Source organism: Eschrichtius robustus, chromosome 1, assembly GCF_028021215.1.
Source record: "Eschrichtius robustus isolate mEscRob2 chromosome 1, mEscRob2.pri, whole genome shotgun sequence".
NCBI classification, from domain to species: domain Eukaryota; kingdom Metazoa; phylum Chordata; class Mammalia; order Artiodactyla; family Eschrichtiidae; genus Eschrichtius; species Eschrichtius robustus.
This window is the reverse complement of record NC_090824.1, coordinates 128,239,660-128,260,532: the sequence shown is the minus strand read 5'-3', so window position 1 is coordinate 128,260,532 and position 20,873 is coordinate 128,239,660. Positions and strand designations below refer to the sequence as shown.

At 48.6% G+C, this 20,873-nt stretch overlaps 1 protein-coding gene across 4 annotated transcripts in view; it reads right to left on the bottom strand.

Moving 5' to 3' along the window:
* The window catches only part of SMAD3 (SMAD family member 3), a 195,115-nt gene that overhangs the window by 41,771 nt on the left and 132,471 nt on the right, over nt 1–20,873 (bottom strand). The window lies entirely within an intron of this gene.

Below are 20,873 nucleotides of genomic sequence, written 5' to 3'. Positions count from 1 at the left end.
GCCCACGTGCTGCAACTACTGAAGCCTGTGCTCTAGAGCCCGTGCCCCGCAACAAGAGAAGTCACCACAATGAGAAGACGGCACACCGCAACAAAGAGTAGCCCCCGCTCACCACAACTAGAGAAAGCCCGCGTGCAGCAACGAAGACCCAACGCAGCCAAAAATAAAATAAAATAAATTTATAAAAGAAAAAAAGAAACTTTTAAAACAAAAAGAAAACACAAGTGTACAAATTCCCCTCTGACATAATATTTTACATGGATCACTTACTTCTGACAGCCTTAGCTAAAATTCTTCGCTTATTAAAACATGAAGATCAAAACTCCTCTGTTTATATCCATACAATGAAATATTACCCAGCCATAAAAAGGAATTCATGATTGCAACATGCAAAAACATAGAAGAATGTGAAAATAATTATGCCCTGTGAAAGAAAGTACCCCCCCCCGCAAAAGAGGACATCCTGAACAATTTCATTAGTATAAAATTTTATGCAATTTAAACTAACATACAGTGACAGAAAGCAGATCAGTGGTTGCCTGGGGACTGAGAGGCAGCAGGCAAACAGGAGGGCAAAAGTACAAAGGGGCAGAAGGAAACTTTGATGGACGTGTTCGCTATCTTGATCGTGCTGATAGTTTCATGGGTGTGTACATATGTCAAACTCATCAAATTGTACACTTTCCAGATGTGCCATTTATTGTATGTCAATTCTATCTCAATGCAAACGTTTCTTAAAAAAAACCCTCCCTAGATGAGCTCGGTGCTTTGTGACCACCTAGAGGGGTGGGATAGGGAGGGTGGGAGGGAGGAAGATGCAAGAGGGAAGAGATATGGGAACATATGTATATGTATAACTGATTCACTTTGTTTTAAAGCAGAAACTAACACACCATTGTAAAGCAATTATACTTCAATAAAGATGTTAAAAAAAAAAAAAAAAAAACCCTCCCTAAACTCTGTGTTGGGAAAGTTAGCAGCAGCCTGATTTTAAAATGTAGTAAAGCAGGCAAAGGGCCCAGACATCTATTGCTCCAACAGACTTGTGTCAGAGATGTCTCCTCTGTTCATTGCATGACAAACTAAAAAGAGCCAATGTTGACACATGAAAGCATAATGAATGCATTATGAAATTCTAAAAAGGTGTGACATACACATACACACTAAAGAGTTTGTTGAAAAAGTAGTTATGGTCTAGCCACTACATTAATGTCATAGCCATCTAGTTATTCACATAAAAATGTGTGCAGATCCATGACTGGATCACGCGAAGAGTACCACTTTGGGCTGACACTGCTCGTAACAATTGTTCATCAATGAAAAGCCTTCAAAGTATCCTAAAGCCGGTCACCAAACTTCAAGGTGGCATTGGAAAATAAATCGTACGCAGAGACCCCCACCCCTTCTGCAGTGGTGCAGGGACTGGGGCGCAGGGTGTGGTCTGGCCAGGAATGATCCATTGAGCAAAGGGACATGCCAGGGAAATGAGGTGGTGTTCAAACGCAGGCGCAAACTGCTGGGTATGCCGCGAGCCGAGCTCCCTCCTGCACACGGATTCACATCCCTGTGTTCGTGATCAACGTGGCGGGTCCACCTGGTGAACTTCGGGGGTCCTTTCACCAGCATCACAAGACTATCGTGTATGCTTTTTTTTTTTTTTTTTTTTTTAAGTCTCCTTTAAATTTTGAGGTCACTACAGCTTCGCTGTAATCAAGCACAGTGGTTTTCAAATGTCTTAAGACGCCGGCAACCCTACAGGCACTCAGGCTTCCAGACTCCCCATTCCAGCCTCCGATTCCAAAACAAACCAGAGGTGAACTCTCTGTCCATCAAGAAGCCTGAGATTTGGGGGTGGGAGGGCTGTGTATCAGGGCACATCATTTGGAAACCTCTTATCTAGGACACGCTGAGCAGAAAAAGCACTTAGCACACTTAAGATTGACACTGGGGGGAAGCAAAGCTGGGGGGGGGGGCAACATTAACAAGGTGAAAAATAGAGTGTCGCCATTCCTGAAGGAAATTCTTTCCAACCCGTTGGTGATTTGTCCTCAAAAGTTCTGCAGAAAGACCTCGTTCATTGCCAACCCAGCCCCGGGGTCTAGTGTTTCTAGTATAATTCCACACAAACCATGGAGGCTCCATAAACGTTCACAGATGGTGATGAATTCCTACTTCTGGCCAAGTGCACAGGGGAAAAAAAAACCTAGCTATTAAACATCTGAATGCTGATAGTCCTGAAACAACAGGGGGTAAAAAGACACGTGGAAGAATGAACACAAAAAAAGGCAATTAAAAACTGAACAGTTCAGCACAGTGGATAAGAAAAGAGTGGAAGCCAACACCTGGTCTAGGACCGGGTTCCTCCCAGCCCAGCTGAGTGGCCTTGATCAAGTTACTTAACCTCTCTGTGTCTTAGTTGCCTCAAACCATCCTGCGGGTAGGTATTATCGCCCCCAATTTAAAATTCATGGTGCAGGAGACCAAAAAATGCGAGTGACATGTCATAGCCTCAAGAACTGGATTCTCCAAGAGCGCTATCCCCCCCACCTGCGCCTCACCCCAGCCCCAGGTGAACTGCATCTGTTTTCATCAGAGTTGTACTGGCTTTTCTGGGGTGCCTGGCCCAACGTCCAGCTGCCAGAGGGTACAAATAAGCCAGTACCTGCTGGGAGCCCATCAGAAATAGGAACCATGAACCAGAAAAAAAAGAGTTTAAGGCCCAGGAGTCTAGTGGGTGTGCAGGAGGCAGCCTCAAGGTATCAGATTTTCTGGATAATGAAAGACCAGCTTAGAGATCATCTAACCCAACAACCTCAGTATACAGTGCTCTATTAGAAAGTTCTGAATGTACAGGGCTGAATGCAGTCTGTCCCTCAGTGCTTTCTGCTTCCTGGTCCTAGTACAATACAACCTTCAGGGACCTTGCAGAACAAGTGTCCCTGGCTGGGCTCTCTCTGCTCCAGGTCCTCATTCCCAGGTCTTTCTGTAGATGAAGACCACCTCCTGCGGACTTCTGTGTTAAGCTGACATCCAATGAACTTTCCAGGGCCTGAGAACTGGACCCCAGGTTCTCCTTCCCACATTCTCTCTGGAGATTTCCCTCATTGTATCCATCCTGGTTTGAGTCCCAGCGGAGAGGCATGGATCCATAACAGCGCACGATATAAAGAATTTATCAGCATGAGTAAGACACGGCTGTCTCAAAACATTAAACAGAAAACATGGCAGAACAGAGAAAGTGCTTTGAACATAGCAGGTGCTCGATAAACATTTATTGTGCAAATGAATGCTCCACTGAAGTCAAGATGAGCTCCTCTCTCCTCTTCCCCACTTCACTCGTGGTCAATCTGGGCAACTTCCTAAGAAACTTCCCATTGCCGGAATTTGGAGACCACAGAAGACAGCCACCAATTAATTGGTCTGGGCTGGAGGTCGAAAACAGGCAGCGGCCCGCAGATGCTGTGCTTGGCCTACACAGTGTTTTTTTTACATATTTTAATTAGTTGCCAAATTTAAAAGCTGGGAGATTTCATATGTAAATCTAAGATTTTTGGCTTCTCTTGAAAAAAAAAAAAAACCCAGAAGATCTGGCAACACTTGGCTGGTGCTGTGTCACCAATGCCCCTTTAGATGGGAAATGAGTCCTCAAGTCCCGCTCTGTCTTTACACCAGGTCCCAGCCTCCCCACCCTCTGCCTGTCTCTGGGAGCATCTGAGCTTGCAACTCTAGCCTGCGTTTCCAATGAGGGAAGCATCACTCCTTATAAAACAAAATGGAACCTGAAGGGCCAGGGGACTGGCCTTTGTAAGGCAATCACACAATGACTGCCCGTTTGTTTGGGATAGTTTGATTCACACCTATTGTCCTGATGTCATTATTAATGGCATCCTCTTTCACTCTCAGAGTCCCGGTTTGGGTAACAAACTGTATGGCTGCCCGGAGCCTCTGCCAGCTCTAGACCTGCCTGGCTCACCCCAAGGATTCTGTACCCAAAGCCCGAGAAGGAAGGCCCCTTGCTCTCTATATAGCTTCCCAACCTAAAGATGTCAAACTTCCAGTGGGGTTCACGCCACAAAGAAGGCCTTCAAACACCCTGCAGAGCAGACTCAAAGCCTCATGGTGGCTTTCTCGAGGCTACGGCACTGGCCAGGGCCAGCTCCAGACGGTCTGCAACACTGAGTGCCAGGGAGGGCTGAGGAGGGATGGCCAGGACTACACTTGGGGCAGGCAGAGGTCGAGAGAAAGGAGAACAAAGAAAGAAAGGGGTTTAATAACAATCCCACCTCTGGGTACCATTTCTCTTGCTTGAAGTCAAACGGAGAACTAAGGCTACCCTATCTTTCGCCACCACTTTCAGTGGGGTTTAGGGAAGAAGAGAAAATGGCAGCTTTTATGGTGAGAAAAGTCATCAAGTTGTACTTATTGTGTCTTCCAGAACCTTCTACCCTCTTGGATCAAACACACTGACTTGTCAGGGCCAGCAGCATGGCTTCCACCCATGCCGACAGAAAGACAGACTTAACTTAACTTTTAACTGAGTGAAGTTGGGTCAGGGTTTAAAAAAAAAAATCTAGTTACCCAACATTTGTGGGGTCTTTTAGTGTAGGCAGCGGAGGTACCTCGCTTTAGAGGGGATGCTTGGTGAAGATACAGCCACAGGAAAGGAAGCAGGTAATGTGAGCTGCTTTTCATACCAAATAGCAACACCCAGCCAGCTCCAGGCCCCAGGCTGCAACATTCTTAAGGATTTCCTAATACACCTCAATTAAAGCCTAAGCCAATAGGGAAGCTTTGTATTTAACCCAGAGATCAAAGTATTCCCTTCCCAATCTTTAAAGGGTTAAAGGCCAGGGAGGGAATGATTTCCCTGAGGGAGGAGACTAGCAGATCGGCTCCCTCCTCATAATAAAAATTCTGGCAAGAGCAGACAGTATGCAAGAGGGGAAAGGCAAGGCAGGAAATCAAGTATTGCTGTCTTGACATTTTATACGAAAACCTGACGTAACTGGATATCACAAGGCATCTGAGGCTTATTTTTTTTCCCCTAATGCGAGCAAACAGAAGGAAATCTGGTTCTTAAAACCCTTAAGGTCCATGTGAACTTAAATCCCTAATCCTCCTCTTTTCCAAAGTGGGCACATCACATAAGAATCGCTGCAGCCGGAGTCTGTTTTTAAGTTTCCTTTGGTAGCTGCCTCAGATACACCCAAGCCCATTTTATTGGGCAACAGAGAGCTAACATAAGGCACAAGCTGCGTCGTCTAAATGGGTTCCCAACACTTCAGCCTCTCAAAGGTAATTTTGTAAATAGACACAGAGAAGGGCTTTTGCTTTGAAGTGGGCAGGGAATCAGCTACAGTTGCTTAAACACTGATCAAATTCTACAAAAAGGATAAAGAGAAAACACATCACAAGAAATGGTATTTTACATTTTCCCTGATCAAGTCAGCCAACAGCTTTGGTTTGGAGGGTTAATAGGATGGAGTTTTAACATCTTGTAGGGAGGGGAAGAGCTGAAGGGTATTTATGAATTCTCTGCTGGCCTTTGGCCAGAGCTGCTTTTATTGATCTAGACAAACACAAATTATGATGCCTGACATGACTTGTATATACAAATGGCCATTTGAAAACAGTCACAGACTTAATTGAAGGAGACGGCAAGAAATCAAAGGAAGGCCCGAAGGAGGGACAGAAATACCCAGATCCGCAGAGCAGCATTCCAGCTGCCTGAAGAAGCCGAGCAGGGGCTTTTCCTTTGAGGGGAGGTGGATGTTTACCCATCCAGAGGAGTTCAGCTCCCCTGGGTGCAACTGTCCCGGGGAACACTCAGAGCAGCCATGACTGGAAAGAACGCAGAGCAACCCTCGCCAGCAGGCTCCCCGCAAGTTCTGCCGCAGTGGCTGCTCAGCCCTGATGTCAGGCGGGGCGGCCGGGGCCCAGGGACCGGAACCCAGCAGAGGGCCATGAGCAATGCCTCTGCTTCAACCATGCAGGGGGTCTGCTGCAGCAACGGTGGCTTCCTGACACCCTGAGCATCCACATCCCCACCCAGAGGAGGATAAAGCTGAAAGACTTCTGACAGCTCTCCAGCCAGCAACCCCGCAGACCGATGGGGAGACCAGCCCATAGAGGAGATTTAGAGGGGACCTGTCCCGCTGTGGAGCTCCTGACCCCCATCCACTGTGCTACGTGGCGTAGCAGTCTGGAGCTGCCCCTTCTGAGCAAGCAATAGGTGTTGGTGAACTTGGGAGGTCACAGGGCGGAAAGCAGGGAATCTGGTGATGGAGACAACACAGCCCTTCCTAGGAGAGGTCTGACCCCTAATAGCTCCCATTTTCTCCGTCGCTAAGAGGAAAGCTCTGCCAACACCCAGAAAGGAGAAATCCAGAGGGAGAATCATCCTTTACAAGTTTGTTTGGAACTCTTTAAGAAAGAAGACATTTTAACCTGTCATTCTCATCCCCACAGGCATTCTGACCAGATGACCACGAGAAATTAGACTTGAGAGAAAGAATCAATCCCAAACAAAACTGGTAATGGCTATCATCACACACCATAAACATTTGTTGAAGGTAAAAAGTGAATTGGCAACATTGAAACACTGCAAAAATCAACCCAGGAGACAAAATAGACCCCAGAGAAAAAAGTTCAGCACAAAATAAAACTGGAAGCAGCTAAAACTCCAGACAATGAAAGTCACTGACGAGGGACTTCCCTGGTGGCGCACTGGTTAAGGGTCTGCCTGGCAATGCAGGGGACACGGCTTTGAGCCCTGGTCCGGGAAGATCCCACATGCTACAAAGCAACTAAGCCCATGTACCACAACTACTGAGCCTGCGCTCTAGAGCCCACATGCCACAACTACTGAGCCCGTGCACCACAACTACTGAAGCCTGCGTGCCTAGAGCCCGTGCTCCGCAACGAGAAGCCACTGCAATGAGAAGCCACGCACCGCAACAAAGAGTAGCCCCTGATCGTCACAACTAGAGAAAGCCTGCTCCCAGCAACGAAAACCCGATGCAGGGCTTCCCTGGTGCCGCAGTGGTTGAGAGTCTGCCTGCCAATGCAGGGGACACGGGTTCCGGCCCTGGTTTGGGAGGATCCCACATGCCGCGGAGCAACTGGGCCCGTGAGCCACAACTACTGAGCCTGCGCCTCTGGAGCCTGTGCTCCACAACAACAGAGGCCGCGATAGTGAGAGGCCCACGCACCGCGATGAGGAGTGGCCCCCGCTCGCCGCAACTAGAGAAAGCCCTCGCACAGAAACGAAGACCCAACACAGCAAAAATAAATAAATTAATTAAAAAAAAAAAAAAACCCAATGCAGCCAAAAAAATAAATAATAAAAATAAAAAATCCCTTAAAAAAAAAAAAGTCACAGACTAAAAATCTAGTAACTCAGATATGCAAAATTTTACCCAGGAAAACTGGACTTGGTGGCAATAATGGCACAAAAGAAAATTCTTCTGGCCCCAACCAGGCCACTGACCTGACCTTAGGCAGGTGACTGCTTCTCTCACCTTGGGGACACACACCCTATTGTAAAATGGAGCATGGACCATTGCTTGCTAGGAAACCCTGAGGCCATGGTGCTGGCCCTACTTGGGGGACCCGGTGACCTCCAATTTTCTACCGTGGCTGAGGAGGGTAAAGAATGGAGAAGAAAACACTTCTGTGGGGTGGAGGTCAGGGGAGGAGAGCAGTGAGCGTTTTCCTCTTTACTTCTGTGTTCCAGACTCTCTACAATAAGCATACCTTACAGCTGTGATGGGGCAGGAGGGTGGGCGAGCATTAAAGAAAAAAAGCCAAAACACCTGCTCTAAGAATAACCGACTCCGGAATGTATTTACTCACATGAAAGGTCCAGATGACCCTGGGAGCTCCAGATGGCACAAGCTCGATTTTATTTGCAATTAAGCACGAGGGCAGGGTCAAGTTTTAAATCCAAGGCAATGGATTTATAATTTTGGAATTTTATATAAATATCAATTGGGGAGCTGGTGGATTTGCTCTATCAAGTTGCTGCCCTGGCCTTGGGTATTCAGCCTTCTTCCCCCAAATGCTGATCATTTTGTGGTTCAAACACATTCCAATGGAGTTACTTGGCTTTACAAACAATACACTACAAAACCCTGGCTGGGAAGGACACACACCAAGTTCAAGAGAGTAAATACCTGTGAGAAGGGAGGGAGAAGAATGGGAAGGGGGTGGGATAACAGGAGGCCTTCAACAGAGTAGTTTAAGGGATTTTTTTTAGTAAAGAAATAAGACATTACAGATATCTGAAGTAAATATGGAAAAATATTAACACTTGTTATATCCGGTGGAAGGTCCATGGGCAAGTTATAATTTACCTGTAACTTGTATGTTTCCAATTTTTATAATACAGTGAAAACACACTCACAAAACACCAACAATAGACCAAGGCAAGGAACTGCTTCTGGCGGCTTGGAGAGGGTGTCTGAATCAGCACACAGCCAGCTGAAAAAATCAAAGTTCAAAGTCCTCTGGTATGTAAACACTCAGGAAATTCTTGGCCTGAGAGTATATACACAACATATTAATTTGTCTCTGCCTTCTAAAATTTTTGTTATCATAGGGGAAAAAAAAGTTTTGTTTTCTTTTTTAAACAAATGAGTGGAAGGGAAAATGAAAACTTATTATTTAGAGACGTCCTATTTGGTACCAGGTACTTTACAAGAAGTTTGGGGTATCAGCTCATCTAATCTTAACAACAAAGAAGGGTGTTGTGACCCCTTCCTTTCCCAGAGAAGGAAACCGAACTTCTTTTTTTTTGGTTTTTAAAGGAGTTGATTTCTTTTTATTTATTTATTTATTTTTGGCTGCGTTGGGTCTTCGTTGCTGTGCGTGGGCTTTCTCTAATTGCGGTGAGCAGGGGCTACTCTTCATTGCAGTGCACGGGCTTCCCATTGCGGTGGCTTCTCTTGTTGCACAGCACAGGCTCTAGGCACGCGGGCTTCAGTAGTTGTGGCACGTGCGCTCAGTAGTTGTGGCTCGCGGGCTCTAGAGCGCAGGCTCAGTAGTTGTGACGCACGGGCCTAGTTGCTCTGTGGCATGTGGGATCTTCCCGGACCAGGGCTCGAACCCACGTCCCCTGCATTGGCAGGCAGATTCTTAACCACTGCGCCACCAGGGAAGCCCGAAACTGAACTTCTAAGGAGGCACCCACTGGCCCAAGGTCAGGCCTTCAGCAAGGAGGGCTGAGAAAGGCAGGCTGGGCCCAGGGGTAAGAGGGACTCACTGGGGCCCATCTTTCTTACCCTCAGTTGGGGTTACCCGCAGTGAGGTCCCCCTCTCTCCCCTACCAACCCACCCCACCTGTCACCCTCACAGGGTCAGAGCCCAGATTGCCAAGCCATGGGACAAGGAACCTTCCCCAAACACAGCCCTTCCCTGCCATCTTGTCTCTGCAGTTCCAAAGCCAGGCCAGCTCCATCCCCAGCACCTCTCCATACCATGCTCCTAGGGCAGTGCCACCTGCGACATATCTTCCCCATCAGGACGCTGGGAGGTTCTGAAGGGCAGACGGCTTGGGCTCCCATCCCCTCCCCGTGCCTCACAGGCTCATTAAACGTCACCTCTTTAGGGACTTGCGTGGTGGTGCAGTGGTTAAGAATCCACGTGCCAATGCAGGAGACACGGGTTCGAGCCCTGGTCCGGGAAGATCCCACATGCTGTGGAGCAACTAAGCCCGTGCACCACAACTACTGAGCCTGCACTCCACAACTACTGAAGCCCGCGCACCTAGAGCCCATGCTCCACAGCAAGAGAAGCCACTGCAATGAGAAGCCCACGTGCAGCAACGAAGACCCAACGCGGCCAAAAGTAAATAAATAAACTAAAAAAACCAAAACAAACAAAAAAAATCACCTCTTTAAACCTCAGTTTCCTCATTTGTAAAATAAAGTATCACGGCTCCACCTCTCACGGTGGCTGTGAAGGCTGGGTGTGATGACACACGTACAGCTCTCAGAACGGGACCCGGCACAGTCACGGGCAGAGAGTTATCACTAGCATGATGGACCTTAACAACTCCAGGTTAAGTACAGTTTCTCTCGGTACCTGGGCTTCAGCTTCTTTGGGAGCAGGAGTCATACCTTTAGTGACGGCACATGCCCCACAGCACCTGGCGTCGGGGGAGGAGAGGAAGCCCAAGAGGCTGGGGCGCAGTTGAGTGTCCGCCCAGGAAAGAGCCGGGCACCTTGAAGGAAGGGTCCCTTCCACCCTTTACGACATCCCGTTAGCAAGGAAAACAACAAAGCAGGGACAGGGAACTCTCAGAAGTGGCTTTTCTTAGAGTTGCTCTGTCAACTCGGAGTCTGTGTGCGTAATTAACACACACGCACACATGCGTGGGACTGGGAGAGAAGTCATCACAGGGCTTTACCTCGAAAGGGTCAGGGGGACAGCATTCAGAAAGCCTCTGGTGGCTCAATGACATCTCAAAGCCACAGTTCATCTGAGCTTAGGGAGGCGCAGGAAGAGGTCCTGCTACAAACATCGAAACCCTGACAACACACTCCCTGCTCATTAACCACGGGCCAACTTCGCTCACACAGCAGCAGATTCTAAAGTGCAGGGCCGGGCTTCCCTGGTGGCGCAGTGGTTGAGAATCTGCCTGCCAATGCAGGGGACACGGGTTCGAGCCCTGGTCTGGGAAGATCCCACATGCCGCGGAGCGGCTGGGCCCGTGAGCCACAACTACTGAGCCTGCGCGTCTGGAGCCTGTGCTCCGCAACAAGAGGGGCTGCGATAGTGAGAGGCCCGCGCACTGCGATGAAGAGTGGCCCCCGCTCGCCACAACTAGAGAAAGCCCTCGCACAGAAACGAAGACCCGACACAGCCAAAAATAAAATAAATAAATTTAAAGTGCAGGGTCGGGGCTTGGCTTGGGGTGAGCTCGGGGAATAACCAGGCTCCTTCAAAGGAGGGAGAAACCACCGTGTTCTCCCTTTAACCAGTATGACATGCAGTATGCAGCAGTACATCTGACCCAAGTGTACAGAAGAGGGTGGCTCTGACACAATGATTCCGTTCCCCCAACTCTAACAAGGAGCGCCGCTTAGACATGAGCCCAGCTAGAGTGCGGAACACGAAAGGCTCAAGCAGACGAGCTTCCGGGAGGCAGAGGCAGCGGTGGCCGGAGCACTGGAGTGCGGACTCTGGCCCCAGCTCTGGCCTTCCTGGCTGTGTGACTTCGGGCAAGTCGCTTACCCTCCCTGAATCTCTCAGTTGTCTCATTCAGAAAATGAGAAGGTTAGAAGAGATCATTCCAAGGATCCCTGCCAGTTTTTAAGTTGTTGGAAAGGGCTCTCTTCTGGGGAATATCTGAGTCTGTTTTGCTCTCCCAAACTCAGATTTGAGTGAAAACCAGAGCAAGTCCTGGGTGTCACACCCCTCTCCCAACATACACACCCACCTGCTTCTGCCAGTTTTGTGTGTTGGTTCCTGAAAGTCCTCCTAACTCTTTTCTAATTTGTACTTAATTACAAGGAACTGCACTTACATTCGGTTTGGGGTTCGCAAATGGAAAATACTAATGACTTTGTAAATTAATTTCAGATTTGGCTCCATAATTTCTGGCAATGAGATTATACTTCGTTTTCCTTCTCACTGTTTTTAGAGGTAAATGGAAACGCAGCCCACCCCGCCAAAAATACATTAAAATTTCCAATTAAGTTTTTTTTTTAAAAAATGGCAATATACTATTGGCATCTGGGGCAAACTCATGTTAGAGTGTGGAAGATGACAGCTATAAGCCTGGAAGTGTTCAAATGGGCTGAATGGGACATAGTTTATCTCTGGCAAGAAGATAAGAGGTGCCGGTGGGATTGGGAGTTTTTCTCTGGCAAGAAGATAAGAGGTCCCGGAGGGCTTTCCCCAATCCCACCGGCAGCTCAGCAAATGCCACTGCATTCACCCTTCCATAAAGTCAGACTGTCACAGCAGCCTGCCTGGAGGGAGGCACAGACCATGCCAGGGAGGCCACGGTCTCCGCTACTTTGGCTGGGCTACTGCATCCTGTCCTGGGTGTGACACTGGCTGTCCCTGCCCCCATTTTACAGTTGGTAAAACTGAAGATCAGACAAGGTGGCACAAAAAGGAACTGGGGGAAGCTGGGCTTCACTTTGGGATTAGTACTGGACCCCAGTCACAGAGAGGCAGTAAGGTGCAGTGGCTGAAATGGGGCTCTGGAGAGACAGGCCAGGATTGAAATCCCAGCTCCACCAGGTGTGTGACCTCAGAAAACACCGTGTCTCTGAGCCGCAGTTGCCTCCTCTTTATGAAAGCTCTGGGAGGAATCCCTGAAGTCGACGGCAACCAGCACCGTGCGCAGTGCCTGGCACGCAGCAGACGTCGGCCACTATTCAACATCCGGTAGCTTTGTGATTGCTCGCAAAGAGAAAACAAAACAAACACGTTGCAAACAAAACCCAAGAAATCTGGGAACGTAGCTCAATGCCTGGCAAATAGGAGCTCAATGACTGCCTGCTGGCTAGACAGACAGAAAGATGGACAAATGAGTCAAAACCCCTTGGTTCTGAGGTCCGGTATCTCCATTCAATAGCCATCTGACCTCTTGCACGAGATCTCCCCTCTTGGAGCCTCAGCTGACTGCACTGTGAAATGGGGATAACGCCAGTACTTCAGAGGGTTGCCGTGTGGTCTAACCATGCCGATGGGCAGGATCCTCAGAGGTAAAAGGCATACCACACAGGACAAGGTAACACCTAATGATTCTTGCCCAGAGCGCGTACTCAATAAATATTTGGTGAGTGAGCGACGGCGTGAATGCGTGCATGCATTCAAGAACCTGCCCAATCCCAGCCTCCCCAAATTCTTGGGGTTTCTCCAAGCAGAAAGTCTCAGCTGCTTGGAGCCTCTTGAAGTGGCTGGCATTCCCAGGCGGCAGCAGGAGCAGGGCCCCGCGCTCTGGCCTCCACAGTTACTGCACATCACGGGTCCCCCCACCACCACCCCGCCTCCAGCTTAAGAACCTGTGATTAGAAGGAATGCTGCTTATACACACACATCACCTCAACCAAAGCAGACCCAGGCCTTCTGAACTGATGTCCCAAAGCCCTTGTTGAATAGGCTAGCCGCGTGCCCTCTTGTGCCCTGGAGCTTTCCTTGAGTACTTGGCCTGAATGCTATGCTGTGTGCAAATTTTCTTTCTCTGTATAGGGAAAAACAGGTGAATGGAAGCCTCTGGAGTCAGCAGGTCCTGGTCCAAATTCCAACTCCACTTCTGACTGTGCAGCCTTGGGTAAGCTGCTTGGCCTCTCTGGGCCTCTGCTACCTCCTTTGTAAAAATGCACATGCTATCCATCTACCACCCAAGGCTGCTGTGAGAATTCAACAGAATAACAAGGGTAGAGTGTCTAGCACAGTGCCTGGGACACAACAGACACTCAGCAAATTCGAGTGTCTCTGGCTCCCATTGGAGAAGAGACCCGAGCTCTAGCCCTACTCTGCTCCTCATTGGCTGTCACAGTGAATCACAGCCCCTGTGAGCACAATGATTCCCCTCCAAAAGGCAGATGCTGTTAGCTGACCTAACAAATAAGTCCTAGAGCTGTGCTGTCTGGTACAGCGGCCACCAGCAATACATACCTACTGAGCACTGGAAATGTGGCCAGACCAGAGTGAGATGTGCTGTGAGTGGAGAGAACATGCTGACTTCAAACATTTAGTATGATTTTTTTTAAAGGCCGTAAAATGTCTCAGTAACAACCTACATGCTGAAATGATAATGCCTTTGGATATACTGTATTAAATAAAATATATTCTTTGAATTAATTTCACCTTTTCTCTTTTTACACTTTAACATGGCTAGTAGATTCCAAAATACACGTGTAGCAGCGCACTCTATTTCTATCAGACGGCACTGCTCCAGGATACTGAGCAATCAGGAGTTAGTGCTGTGGGCGTTATTCTCTCCCTACATAGACTGCAATTCCTTCTGGAGAGAGGACCCCTGTTAGCGCTTTCTTTTTCTTCCCCATAGCGCTTAACACGCAGTGTTCAAGGTGCATACTGAAATGCTCTTAAGGATCTGATGAATAAAATCTTAAGATTTTAGAAATGATCAAGCACTCACTGTGTACCAGGAACCATGTCGGTGGGTAAAAAACATACACCAGCTCATTTAATCCTTACGGGAACCGCATTTTACAGATAACAGAACTGAAGCTCAGAAAGATTGAGCAACTTGCCCAGGGCTACTAGATGGTCAGGGACAACAGATGGGACCCAAGGCACAGAGACCCCACTCCTTGTTCAAGTGGGGCCTCGCCATCTCACCCATCCTGGAAGAGCTCCAGTCCCAGCCTCGCTCTGCCTCCCATCCCCAACCAAGGATTTCCCAGCAAGTCAGAAGTGACACACCACCAAAGGGAGTCCATGCATAACCCTATCAGCATCTGGCCTGGGCTGGGTTAGCTCAGAATGAGTCACATTTTAAAAGGGGTGAGTGATAGGGAAGGTGATTCTATCTTGTTGCCTATGAACTTCCTGGCCGGGGTGCAGGTGGGAGCCTCGGAATAAACAACCAGTGAACAGCAAAGGGCCTGATGAGTAATTTTTCCAGAGGAACTCATTAGCAAGGCTGAGCAGCCCCAAGTTTCAGAAGCTCAATCCCATTAAAAATCGCCTCCCTGCCACTCCCAGGCCATGCTGTCCTCTGGGCTCCGGCCATCCACTCTGGCCTTACGCAAGATGCTTCTTCAGCATCAGGGCTTAGGGGAAAGGCCCTGAGCTGGACACAGAACGGGCTGGCCATAAGTGTTGTTGGATGGGTGGGTGAGAAGATGCAGGTAGAAATGAACCAAAGGAATAGTTTTAAAGGTCCAGAAGATACAGCCCTGCATCTTAAGGAACTCACAAAACAGAGTAAAAAGGAACTGAAAAATAAAGGACAACACAGGAGCTCCCCAGCAAGCGAGCACTGTCTGCGAATGCGAGGACACAGATGGAGGATGAGGAACGGACCTCTCCTTGTCTAACCCATCTGAGCTCACCAGGAGAAACGGCCTGCAGGGTGTGCTCCGTGCAGGGAAAGATCAGGGTGGGCCTGGCAGTTTGGGAGGGCTTCATGGAGGAGGATGCGCCTGCAGGAGGAGCAGGGCTCAGACATGCGGATGGTTGGCTGTGTCAAGCCCCTCACTTAACGTCTCAACCTCTCGGTTTTCTTTTTTTCGGGGGGGGGGAGGGGCAGCAGGCAGAGAGGGAGGAGGCAGAGTAAAAACAAAACGCCTGGCAGACTGTTCACATCCAACCTCAGACAGGGTAAACGTTTACTCATCCATTCATGAACCTGGCTCTGGCGAGCGCCCTCGAATGGGGACACCTGGGTTTATGCTGGTGTCTGGTCTTGATCTGAGGCCTGAGGTGGCCAGTGTTTAGCCGGTGGCACGGAGTCCAGCCCTACACCTTGTCTGTCTGCGAGCAACGGATGGCATTTGATGGCAGTGGAAAAAGTGACTGTCACAATGACCCCGCTGCTCACATGGAGACACCAGGGAGTCAGAGAGCGAGCTGTCCTTTGCCGAGCGCCCACCTCCAGCGGGAACGCTCTGTGTGTGTGAGCCTATGTGGAGAGCTGGAAGGGAGAGGCTGACGGGGGCGTGCATCCCTCCAGGACCCCAAGACTCAGCAAGGCCACGCGGTTCACACACAGTCACGCTGCAGGCAAACGTGAACCTGCCCAGAGAGACCATCACCTGAGCTCTCTGACACTAGCCACACAGCTGAGAAAAACAGTCAAATATTTACTGAGGGCCTACTGTGTGCCAGGCACTGTCCACGGTCCTGGGGACACAGCCATGGACAGGACAGGGAAGGAGCCTGTCCTTGGGAGCTGGCGTACCATGCGAGCAGACTGGCCCCAAACACGGAATACAAGCTTAAGATGATGTCAGTGGTGATACAGGCTGAGGTGGGAGGTTTAAGTGGGCTGAGCCACTGGATCACCTTAGTGTGAAGGTTCGTAAGAAACACCAGGGGACTTCCCTGGTGACGCAGTGGTTAAGAATCCGCCTGCCAATGCAGGGGACATGGGTTCAAGCCCTGGTCTGGGAAGATCCCACGTGCTGTGGGGCAACTAAGCCCGTGCGCCACAACTACTGAGCCTGTGCTCTAGAGCCCATGAGCCACAACTACTGAGCCCACATGCCACAACTACTGAAGCCCATGCGCCTAGAGCCCGCGCTCTGTAACAAGAAACGCCGCCGCAGTGAGAAGTCCACGCACCACAACGAAGAGTAGCCCCCACTCGCCACAACTAGAGAAAGCCCATGCGCACCAACAAAGACCCAGCGCAGCCATCAATCAATCAATCAATCAATAAAGAATCGCCAGGAAGCATGTTTAAATGCAGATTCCCAGAGTGCATCAGAAGCAGGGATTCCATTTCAAGTCTAGGGAGCGGCCAGGAAATCCACATCTTTAGGAACTGGCTAGGAGGCTGGAGGCGGGAGCTCCTGGACCCCTAGCAGCCCGGGGTCTGGGCACAGCGCTCTGGCCTTGCTCTACTACCCGTGAAGGATCACAATTCCCCCCTCAATCCGTCATCTATAAAATGAGCATCATTCTTTTCCATTATGGTTTATCACAGGATATTGACTCTAGTTCCCTGTGCTACATGGTAGGGCCTTGTTGTTTAACCGTTCTGTGGACAATAGTTTGCATCTGATAACCCCAAACCATAACGGAAAAGAGTATGAAAAAGGATATATATATACGCATAACTGAATGACTTTGCTGTACAGCAGAAACTAAGACAACATTGTAAATCAACTGTACTTCAATAAAATAAATTTTTAAAAAAATGAGCATCATAACAGCTGGCCTGGCCTCCCTCCCAGGGTAGCACTGAGATGCAAAGCAGGCTGTGAAGGTCAAATATAAAGGGCTGGATAAATAGGAGTTATGTACATTCTTTTTTTTTTTTTTTTTTTTAAAAGAAATTCACGTTCTTTTATTTATTTATTTATGACTGTGTTGAGTCTTCGTTTCTGTGCGAGGGCTTTCTCTAGTTGCGGCAAGTGGGGACCACTCTTCATCGCGGTGCGCGGGCCTCTCACCATCGCGGCCTCTCTTGTTGCGGAGCACAGGCTCCAGACGCGCAGGCTCAGTAATTGTGGCTCACGGGCCCAGTTGCTCCGTGGCATGTGGGATCTTCCCAGACCAGGGCTCGAACCCGTGTCCCCTGCATTGGCAGGCAGATTCTCAACCACTGCGCCACCAGGGAAGCCCCGTTATGTACATTCTTAAACCACACTTCTGGTGAGAGCGGACCCACCGAAAGAAAAAAACCAAGCAAGCCCCCCTAGAAATACCGGGACTGCTCGTCCAATGCATAGCTGCTCAGTGACAAATCCCCCTACACATAACCCACCCTGCCACATATGATCACTCTTACGCAAGCACGGTTGCTCAACAGGGCCCGTGTGTGGGTTTCCATGCAGTCGTCCCATCCTGTGGGAACCCAGCATGCATGGGGTTCCTGGTTAGGTAAGTGGCTGCAATAAATTACCCCACCACCAGTGGCTCTAGCCCACATGTTGCTCTTATGGTCAGCGCACTTCATCCCCGCAGTGACCTAAGCCCAGCGCCCGTCAAATCAGTGGTAGCCTCTCCTGTTATCCCCCTCCAGCAAGCACCAGCTCACATTTCAGGCCGTTTGCTCCCCTGGGCATGACTCAGAGAGTCAGTTGCCTTTAAAAAAATGCTTTTTGTATTTCAAATCAAAAATAACTACCACGCACTCTGGATGCAAAGCCACTGCAGATGTGTCTGTTGGATTATTCAAGTAAGAAGACTTGAGGAAGTGGAAAAAGTAGAAAAAGTGGTTAATTCATATCATCCTGTCCCTACTGCCTTAACCTACGGTGGGCTGCAAGAGTGGGCCTGAGGCCAGGTCGCAGGACTGATTTCTGGCTTGGGCAGGAACAGTGAGGTCAGGGCTTCATGCGTTCACTGGGACCGGGAAAGAGGAAAAACAAGTACCCTGAAGGCTAATCCCACTAGGAGACATCGTGGATCCAGGCAGAGATGGGCAACGCCACCTCAAAGGGGCTCTCTATACACAGACTGGAGTGGGTCTTAATCCCTAAAGAAGGAAAGTGGGTGGTGCGCAAAAGCAGCTGCAAGGCTGCGAGGCTGCCCGTGTAAGCACTGTCCAGCAGGGAGGGGCCTGCCCAGCACACAGGGATGCAGCCGGCCACTGGGGTCCCAAGCCATTCAACCAATCCGCTTCCCATGATTCCCTCCTCCCCTTATCCTGATCCACCCACACCTCTGACCATTTGGCTTCCTGGGTGGGGTGCCCACAAGGAGAGAACGCCCTGCCTAGAGCCTCACAGTGGCTACACTTTTCATCAAATAAACTAGTGGCTTGATTTGTGCTTCAGCTTCTTGCTAGTTAGTGGGAGGCCGCAGTCCTGACTTGGGGCCCCACAAGATGAGGTTTCTGAATTGGTCAGGCCAGGCCCGGCTGCCAGGTCAATTCACCAAGGTCAGGGCCATCTTCTGGCCACCAGCCCTCCCCTGGCTGTCACATCTTTCCTTCCAATCCCTCCAGATGCACCCCTATTTGGGCACAGCGCTGTGAGGTTTTTTTCAAGGTGCTCCTAGGTCACACCTGGAAGTATACCTTTGAAAGCTGAAATTAAAAGCTGGAGATTTCCCCTTTAGCCATGTTTAATTTCCAGTCAAACATCATTACAGGTGAGGCCCTGATCAACTGTGATACTGGGTAATGAGACATTCTGATTTACAAATACTCTCATTAACCAAGGATAACCAGAAACCTTTTTTTCCTTCTCCAGTTCCCTGTGAAAACAATTCCAGAAAGTATCTGTCCATTCTTCTTCTGCAATGAAATCTGTTTTCTCTAAAGATAAGACATTCTTTTTTAAGACTAAGGATCCCTCCAGCCACTCAGGCCCAGATCATGAAGGGAATTCTCACTGCAGAGATCAACAAGCTTGGTAACCTGCAGAGGTGGCCGGTCAGCCAGGTCACCTAGCCACCCCAGGACAGCCGCCGGCAATGTTTTCTTTCCGAGGAACAAAAGCCTGAAGACAAAATTGACAACCTATTTTCCAGTGATGTGTTTCAGTCTTATTCCAGAGGGTATCCTAAAAGTTGGAAAACAGGATACACTATTTTCCCTCTTTTTTCTAGACTTTCTGGGCTCGCTGGGATGTTGATATTAAACCTTTCCAGGTGAGCAGTTGGCCTTATCACTTTCAATTTAGAGGTCTTTGACCTGAAAAGAAGTCCAAGGGCTGCAGAAAAACACTGAGTATATTATTTGGACATGTAACTAAAAGACTGTTTCAAAATAAGTCTATCCCCTTCCCCAACTTTATGGCATATATCTGAGCACCTTACGTACTAGACACAATGCTCTAAAATTAAAATGCTGGAAGGAGGTGATGACATCATCATGATATTAATGGCTACCATTTAATGAGCATTTACAAACATGCCAGGAATTGTAAATCTTACACGTTACAATTTCATCTTTAAAAGTTCCAGTGAGCTACTTTATCCCAAATTTACAGATGAGGAAGCTGAGGCTCAGAAAGTTGAAGTTCTTGCCTGGAGTTCCATAACTTCTGAGTGGCAGGGCCAGGATGTGAACCCTGGTCTGTTCACCCCGAAAGCCCTGTTCTTCTCCACCCCACTGTGCTGTCTCAGACCACAGGGAAAGTCACTGCAGTGTTCTTCTCTCCATGAAAAAACTATCCTTGTCCATGGAGTGATTACTTTAGGATTATCAGATAAAATCCTGGCTTGAAAACAAAAGTTTAAGAACCAGTTCTGCTCAAAGTGCCCTCACGGCTCTGTACCTCAGGATTTTGGGCCATGAAACGAGTCTGTATTTCCTGAGACCTCTTTTGGCTCTAACAAAAGGCAAAAATCCCCAAGAGATCACCAACATCCATAAACCCTCCACTAGGAAATAGGCCAGAGGATTTTCTGTGGGGAAAGCAAACCTAGCTTGCTTACTCCCGAACTCTGGTGAGGAAACCAACAGAAGCCTGCCCCCCACGGCTGGATGGGGTTCCGGGGAAGGGTGGAAGAACGGGGCCTCACAGCACCCCGGGGCTACCTGAAGAGTCCCTGAAGCTACAGGTCAATTTCTCTTCTCTAAGAAGGAAAAAAATAAGTATAACCTTCAGTTTCCTGATTTGTAAAATGAAAATGTCTCGTGTGCTCATTCAACAAAAGGACTGGCATGTGAATGCACTGAAATATTAATCATAAACATGCTTTCTAAAAAAAAAAAAGTGTAGAGACTCTGGGATAGGCAGATTTGGATTAAAACTCCAGCTCTGCCATTTACTGGCTACAAGTAAACAAGTCGACTTAACCCCTATGGGACTCAGTTTTCTCATCTATAAATCAGACCCTGGATCAGTGCTAGAATCTTCTGTAATGATGAAAATGTCCTCCTCTGGGCTGTCTAATGCAGTAGCCTCTGGCCACCCGGGGCTACTGAGGCCCTGAAATGTGGCCACTGTGACGGAGGACTAAATCACTATGACTGATTCTAAATTTTACTTGATTACCTGATATTTAAATAGCCATCTGTGGGTAGTGGTTACCATATTACATAACATAGCCTTTGACTGCAGTGATAAGAATGAAATCAGATAACATCTGTAAACTGCCTAGCAGAGTACATAGGAAGCAGTAAGTTCAGGAGGAAAAATGCACGAATATACAGAGGTCCCATTGATGGAGTTTTTTTTTTTTAAGCAGAATATTCTTACATCGAGAAATGGAGGCACCGGAAGCTGACAGGCAAAGAGATACATGGATAGCTTAGAAAAACCTAA